Source organism: Cebus imitator, unplaced genomic scaffold (assembly GCF_001604975.1).
Source record: "Cebus imitator isolate Cc_AM_T3 unplaced genomic scaffold, Cebus_imitator-1.0 Scaffold118, whole genome shotgun sequence".
Classification (NCBI taxonomy): domain Eukaryota; kingdom Metazoa; phylum Chordata; class Mammalia; order Primates; family Cebidae; genus Cebus; species Cebus imitator.
In genome coordinates, this window is record NW_016107433.1 from 1,260,676 (window position 1) to 1,267,572 (window position 6,897).

Genomic DNA, 6,897 nt, shown 5'->3' on the forward strand with positions numbered 1-6,897 from the left:
GGGTGTGGTGGCTCACGCCTGTAATCCAAGCACTTTGGAGGCCAAGGCGGGAGGATCACCTGAGGTCGGGAGTTCAAGACCAGCCTGACCAACATTGTGAAACCCCGTCTTTTTTTTTTTTTAGATAAAAAAATAAACAGAGACAGGTCTTGCCATGTTGCCTAGGCTGGTGTTGAACTCCTGGGCCCAAGCAGTCCTCCCACATTGGCCTCCTAAAGTTTTGGGGTTACAGGCATGAGCCACTGCACCTGCCCCACTCAGATTTTGATGAAGATCTGGGGTAGCAATCTGTATTTTGTTATTTTTGTTTTTTTTTTTTTTTTTAGATAGAGTCATCTTCTGTTGCTCAGGCTGGAGGGCAGTGGCGTGATCTCTGTTCACTGCAGCCTCCGCTTCTCAGGTTCAAGCGATTATTCTGCTTCAACCTCCAGAGTAGCTAGGATTACAGGCACGTGCCACCGTGCCCGGCTAATTTTTGTATTCTTAGAAGAGATGGGGTTTCATCATGTTGGCCAGGCTGGTCTTGAACTTTTGACTTCGTGATCCACCCGTCTCGGCCTCCCAAAGTGCTGGGATTACAGGCATGAGCCACTGCACCCAGCCAGGAATCTTTATTTTGAAAAAAATTCCCAGGTAACTTTACTGTGTTTCCTCATTGCAGATCTTTGTCGTTGCCTAAGAACACTGTAGTCTCTCTTGTCCAGTAAGAAGGGCTTGCCTTATGGACTTCTCTTGTGGTCTCATTCCTAGAATCATGGGCTTTGGTGTCAGAAAGACTTGGATCAGTTTCTGGCTTTTCTGAAATCTTGAGGCTAAGTCCTAATTTCCTTATTCCAGAATAGGAATAATCATGCCTACTACATGTGCTTGTAGAGAGGGCTGAGATGGTACATATAAGATGCGTAGCATAGTTGACACTCGGTTAATGGAAGCCACTTTTACTACTAATGGCTTCTCTTCCCAGAGTTTCTCTTGTCAAAAGAAGGCCTTGGTCTGTCACCCAGGCTGGGGTGCAGTGGCATGAGTTCGGCTCACTGCAACCTCCACCTCCTGGGTTCAAACAATTCTCGTCTCAGCCTCCGGAATAGCTGGGACTACAGACACCCGCCACCATACCCAGCTAATTTTTGTATTTTTAATAGAGACGAGGTTTTATCATACTGGTCAGGGTAGTCTCAAACTGTTAATCTCAGGTGATCCACTCACCTCAGCCTCGCAAAGTTCTGGGATTACAGTGTGAGCCACCGTGCCTGCCAGAAGGGCTTGTCCTAATAAGCTTGTTTGTTCTTCAGGCTGAGTTGTGTGTAGGAAGCTGCTTTTTATTATATGATTTCCTCAAAGTCATTTCTGGTCATCGGGGAAAACTGACAATACTATGTTTCTTTTTTGTTTGTTTGTTTGTTTTTGAGATGGAGTTTCGCTCTTGTTGCCCAGGCTGGAGTACAACAGTGCCACCTCTGCTCACCACAACATCTGCCTCGTGGGTTCAGCTGATTCTCCTGCCTCAGCCTCCTGCAATACTGTGCTTCTAATCAGGGTAGATTTGGTTGGCCATACCCCTAGAAGAGATTTGGAATCCTGACTCACTAAGGGGTAGGTTTGCTGAATAAGCACATTGTCTAGGTCTAATTATATTTTGTACTTGTTAAGTTGTATAAGTGAGCTGGAAAAAGTGCAGCCTTCAGGAAACCTGTTTGCATCTGACACTGAGCTGCAGTTGCACTTCACCTCAGACGTCTGCTTGGCATCTAGAACAGAATGCCCCTATAGATCCTACTGTCTGTGAAATCTGAAGTAGGTGCTGGAGTTCTCTATCAATCACAAGTTCATGGTGAAATGAGTGAAACCTTGGTTTGGCCTTCTGTTTTACTTGGGAAGTGTGTGTGTGTAATATGGGCAACTTAGAGCCTCTTCACAGCTTCCCAGCTGTATGATGTGAATGGGCTATAGGTGTGCACAAAGTATCGACCCTTAAGCTTCAGGATAGTTGAGAACAGCTGTCTCCACTGACTCCAGGGTGTTATACAATAGTATCATTCTGTCATTCTCTGTATATATCTTGGCATGGGGAAAAATTTTTGAGAGAAGTACAGCCCTGGAAGAAGGGAAGCAGTTCTGTTTGTTGAGAGCTAGAGAGAAACTTATTTATTTGAACTCCCTTTCTTTCCAGGAATCTTAGTGAATATTAAGCTGGTTTGTGTTGGCTAGGTCATCATTGAGCTAATTCTTGGTACAGCCCTCTGTTGCCATGGTGCCTATTGTGATGCTAAGGTAGAAAATGTGATGTTTTCATTTGCTGGGAGAAAGTTTTCTTTCCAAGTTGCCAGCCTTGAAATGGCCTCTCAGGGCATCCTAAGAGTCATGGATCAAGGGACTCTTGGTGTGGAACCATACGAGTTGTAAGTTCCTTGAGAGTAGAGACTATGGCTGCCTTCTTTTTGTTTGTCACAACCCCTGGCAGAGTTCCTGACCCACAGCAGGAATTCAGCAAGTATTTCTGAGTTGAGCGTTGGGATTTTGGAAGGAGAACCCCAGGTGCATTGCCAGGATCTGTATCTCACTCTGTTGCCCAGGCTGGAGTGCAGTGGCATAATCATAGCTCACTGCAACCTTGCTTTCCCTTGCTCATGTGATTCTCCCACCTCAGCCTCCTGAGTAGCTGAGACTACGGGCACACAGCACCACACTCAGCTAATTTTAAAAAATTTTTTTGTAGAGAGGATGAGACAGGCCGTTTGAAACCAGCCTGGGCAACATGGTGAAACCCTGTCTCTACTGAAAATACAGAAATTAACCAGGTATCCTAGGTACTTGGGAGGCTAAGGCACAAGAATCACTTGAACTCAGGAGGCAGAGGCTTCAGTGAGCCAAGATTGCGCCACTGCACTCCAGCCTGGGTGACAGAGTAAGGCTCTGTCTCAAAAAAAAAAAACTTTTTTTTTTTTTTAGAGACAAGGTCTTGTTATGTTGCCCAGTGTGGTATCAAACTCTTGGCCTCAAGTGATCCTCATGCCCCAGCCCCCAAAGTGTTGGGATTATAGGCGTGAGGCACTGTGTCTAGCCTTATTTCTGGAATTATTGAGAAATTACTACCTACTTCATTTTGGCAGACAGTTTTTCAAAACATAGCAGTAGAATATAGAGATCTTTGCAGGTGACAGGTTATAAAGCTTTGCTTTGGAGAAAAAAGCATCATGTTGGCCAGACTGGTCTTGAACTCTTGACCTCGTAATCTGCCTGCCTCAGCCTCCCAAAATGCTGCAATTACAGGCATGAGCCACTCCAGTACATCACTGAGTTGTATTGGAGAGGCCAGGGTGCCTATGAGTCCTTGCCTGGGAGACATTCACAGACCCTGCCGCTCTGGCCAGGAAATTGTTTCAGGATCCATCCTTGCTCCCTGCCCCTGGGCTCCTGGCTTTCTCCACAAATGGGGCTAGGTTTGGCAGCTTGTGAACAAGCTTTGGAGTTCAGATAAGAACTGTAAAATTCGGTTGGGCGTGGTGGCTCATGCCTGTAATCCAAGCACTTTGGAGGCCAAGGAGGGTGGATCACCTGAGGTTGGGAGTTCAAGACCAGCCTGACCAACATGGTGAATCCCCGTCTTAAAACAAACAAAAAAAAAAGAACTGTAAAATTCAGGCCTGGTGCAGTGGCTCACGCCTGTAATTCCAGCACTTTGGGAGGCCAAGGTGGGCGGATGATGAGGTCAAGAGATTGAGACCATCCTGGCCAACATGTTGAAACCCCATCTCTACTTAAAGTACAAAAGCTGGGCGTGGTTCGTGCACCTGTAGTCCCAGCTACTCTCGAGGCTGAGGCAGGAAAATCACTTGAACCCAGGAGGCAGAGATTGCACTCCAGCCTGGCGACAGAGTGAGACTCTGTCTCAAAAAAAAGAAAAAAATAAAGAATCTGTAAAAACTCAAATAGACTTCCTTCATTGTTGAGGACATTTACAGGGTGTCCAAAGAGTGTGGCTGTGGTTTACGCTGATCTGGCCTCTTCAACATTTCTAAGGTTCTAGAATTGTTGCTTGCAGCAAATAGAAATCCAAGAGCCAGATCACATTTCTTTTTTGTTTTTTTTTTTTGTTTGTTTGTTTTTTTGAGATAGAGCCTCGCTCTGTCGCCCAGCCTGGAGTACAGTGGTGTGGTCTTGGCTCACTGCAATGTCTGCCTCCCAGGTTGAAGTGATTCTCCTGCCTCAGCCGCTCATATAGTTGGGATTACAGGTGTCCAACATACTTGGCTACCTTTTTTGTATTTTTAGTAGAGACGGGGTTTTACCATGTTTGCCAGGCTGGTTTTGAACTCCTGACCTCAAGTGATCCACCCTCCTTGGCCTCTCAAAGTGCTAGGATTACAGGCATGAGCCACTGCACCTGGCCTGTTTTTCTTTACTTTTCTTTTTCTTTTTTTTCTTTTTTCTTTTTTTTTTTTTTTGAGATGGAGTCTTGCTCTGTGTCTCAGGCTGGAGTGCCAGTTGCATGATCTCACCTCACTGCAACCTCCGCCTGCCAGGGTCAAACGATTCTCCAGCCTCAGCTTCCGAGTAGCTGGGATTACGGGTACCCACCACCATGCCTGGTTAATTATTTTGTATTTTTAGTAGAGTCAAGGTTTTACCATGTTGGCCAGACTTGTCTCGAACTCCTGACCTCAGGTGATCTGCCTGCCTTGGCCTTCCAAAGTGCTGGGTTACAGGCATTAGTCACTGTGCCTGGTCAGGCCACATTTCATTTTCTCTGAGTTTAGTACTTTGATAAGTACCAAGGGAGTTCTGGAAACCTGAGAATGGCCCCTTACCTCAAAGGGCTGATGGCTGTAGTGTTCAAAGGCAGTCTGGAGTAGAGCAGTGAGCAGTGTGATGCAGATTGTAGTTGGAATGGAGGTTTCTAAAGCAGACCCTTCAGGAAAGATCCTCAGGAAAGGTTTGTGAGTTCACCAACTTAGTGGCATGGGGAAGGATTTAGGCCTTGATTGGATGAGGCCCAACACTGCTGGAGTTTTTCCTGAGTGATGGAAGGAGCTCCCGATGGTGATTTGCGTCCAAGAAGCTTAGTCACCATTGTCTGAGTGGCTTTGGTTGAGTCTCTTTACCTCTCTTGGCCTGTCATTTCTGTAGAGTGTCGGTGAGGATGGTAGTGCTGAATGCTCACACCCATTGCCACACTCAGTCCAATGTGCATGCCTTCCTTGAAGAGTGCTTTGGGTCAGGCTGGGAGTTAAGGTGTGGAGGCAGACTCTAGAGAGTTGGGTACTTGCTGCAAGATGGCATAGTGTGACCCTCCTGGGAGGTCTCTTCCTGAAGCCTCCTTACTCATCCTTGCCCATCCCTATACCCACCATGGTCACTGGGCTAGTGGCATGCACAGGAGATGCTGGGAACTGGAAGTCTCTGCTCTTCTTCCTAGGAGCTTTACCAGCCACCTCCCATGTCTCCATATCTGCATTTTCACCTGACCAGTGTGGAGAGGGAGTTTAACATATGTGATCGGAGTATAGAGCAGCTATGATTACCTGGGGGCTGTTGCCCATGGTCCCCATCCCTAAGCTAGCACCCTCTCTTCTTCACTTTCTTTTTTTTCCTTCCCTCTCTTGGCCAATTTAGTTTAATATCATCTCAATCTGTAGTTGGGATGGTGGAGTACCTGCATCAGACCGTCTTTGAAGAGTTTCTGATTGGCATCAATGGGAGAGAAACTGTGTCCCAGGAAGAGAGAAGGAAGGTTAGAGGGAAAATCCTTGACTCTCTTATTGCCAACCAACCTAGTTTTGTTTTGATTGATTGATTGGTTTTTCTGTATTTTAAAAAATTTATTTATTTTTGGCCAGGCGCGGTGGCTCACGCCTGTATTCCCAGCACTTTGGGAGGCCGAGGTGGGCAGATCACGAGGTCAGGAGACTGAGACTATCCTGGCCAATATGGTGAAACCCCGTCTCTACTAAAAAATACAAAAATTAGCTGGGCGTGGTGGCGTGTGCCTGTAGTCCCAGCTACTTGGGAGGCTGAGGCAGGAACATTGCTTGAACTCAGGAGGCGGAGGTTGCAGTGAGCCAAGCTCGCACCACTGCACTCTAGCTTGGCACCTGGCAACAGAGCAAAACTCTGTCTCAAAAAAAAAAAAAAAATTATTTATTTATTAAAAAAATTTTTTTCTTTTTCAAAGATGGGGTTTCACCATGATGACCAGGCTGGTCTTGAACGCCTAACCTCAGGTGATCCACCCACCTCGGCCTCCCAAAGTGCTAGGATTGCAGGCGTGAGCCACCGCCCCCAGCAAAAAATTTAGTTATTTTTGAGACGGAGTCTCACTCTGTCACCCAGGCTGGAGTGTAATGGTGTGGTCTCCACCTCTTGGGTTCAAGCAATTCTCCTGCGTCAGCCTCCTGAGTAGCTGGGACTACATGTGCATGTCACCACACCTGGCTAAATTTTGTGTTTTTAGTAGAGACGGGATTTCACTATGTTGGCCAGGCTGGTCTTGAATTCCTGACCTTATGATCTGCCCGCCTTGGCCTCTCAAAGTGCTGGGATTACAGGCATGAGTCACTGTGCCCAGCCTATTTATTTATTTTTTAAGAGACGGAGTTTCACTCTGTCACTTAGGCTGGAGTGCAGTGGCGCAATCTCGGCTCATGGCAACCTCCGCCTCCTGGGTTCGAGCAATTCTCCTGCCTCAGCCTCTGAGTAGCCATGACTACAGGTGCATGCCACCACGCCCAGGTAATTTTTTTTGTATGTTATTAGAGATGGGGTTTCACCATGTTGCCCAGGCTGATCTCGAATTCCTGAGCTTAGGCAGTCTACCTGCCTTGGCCAACCAAAGTGCTAGGATTACAGGTGTTGGCCACTGCACCTGACTTTTTTTTTTTTTTTGAGACGGAGTTCCAC

At 46.7% G+C, this 6,897-nt stretch overlaps 1 protein-coding gene across 2 annotated transcripts in view; it reads left to right on the forward strand.

Moving 5' to 3' along the window:
• The window catches only part of PSKH1 (protein serine kinase H1), a 39,981-nt gene that overhangs the window by 2,568 nt on the left and 30,516 nt on the right, over window positions 1-6,897 (forward strand). The window contains exon 2 of one of the 2 annotated variants that reach the window (XM_037742309.1): window positions 1,435-1,593. The exons of the other annotated variant lie outside the window; for it this stretch is intronic. The gene's annotated coding sequence lies outside the window, so the exon portion shown is untranslated. The remainder of the gene's footprint in view (window positions 1-1,434; window positions 1,594-6,897) is intronic. 2 annotated transcript variants of the gene reach the window in all.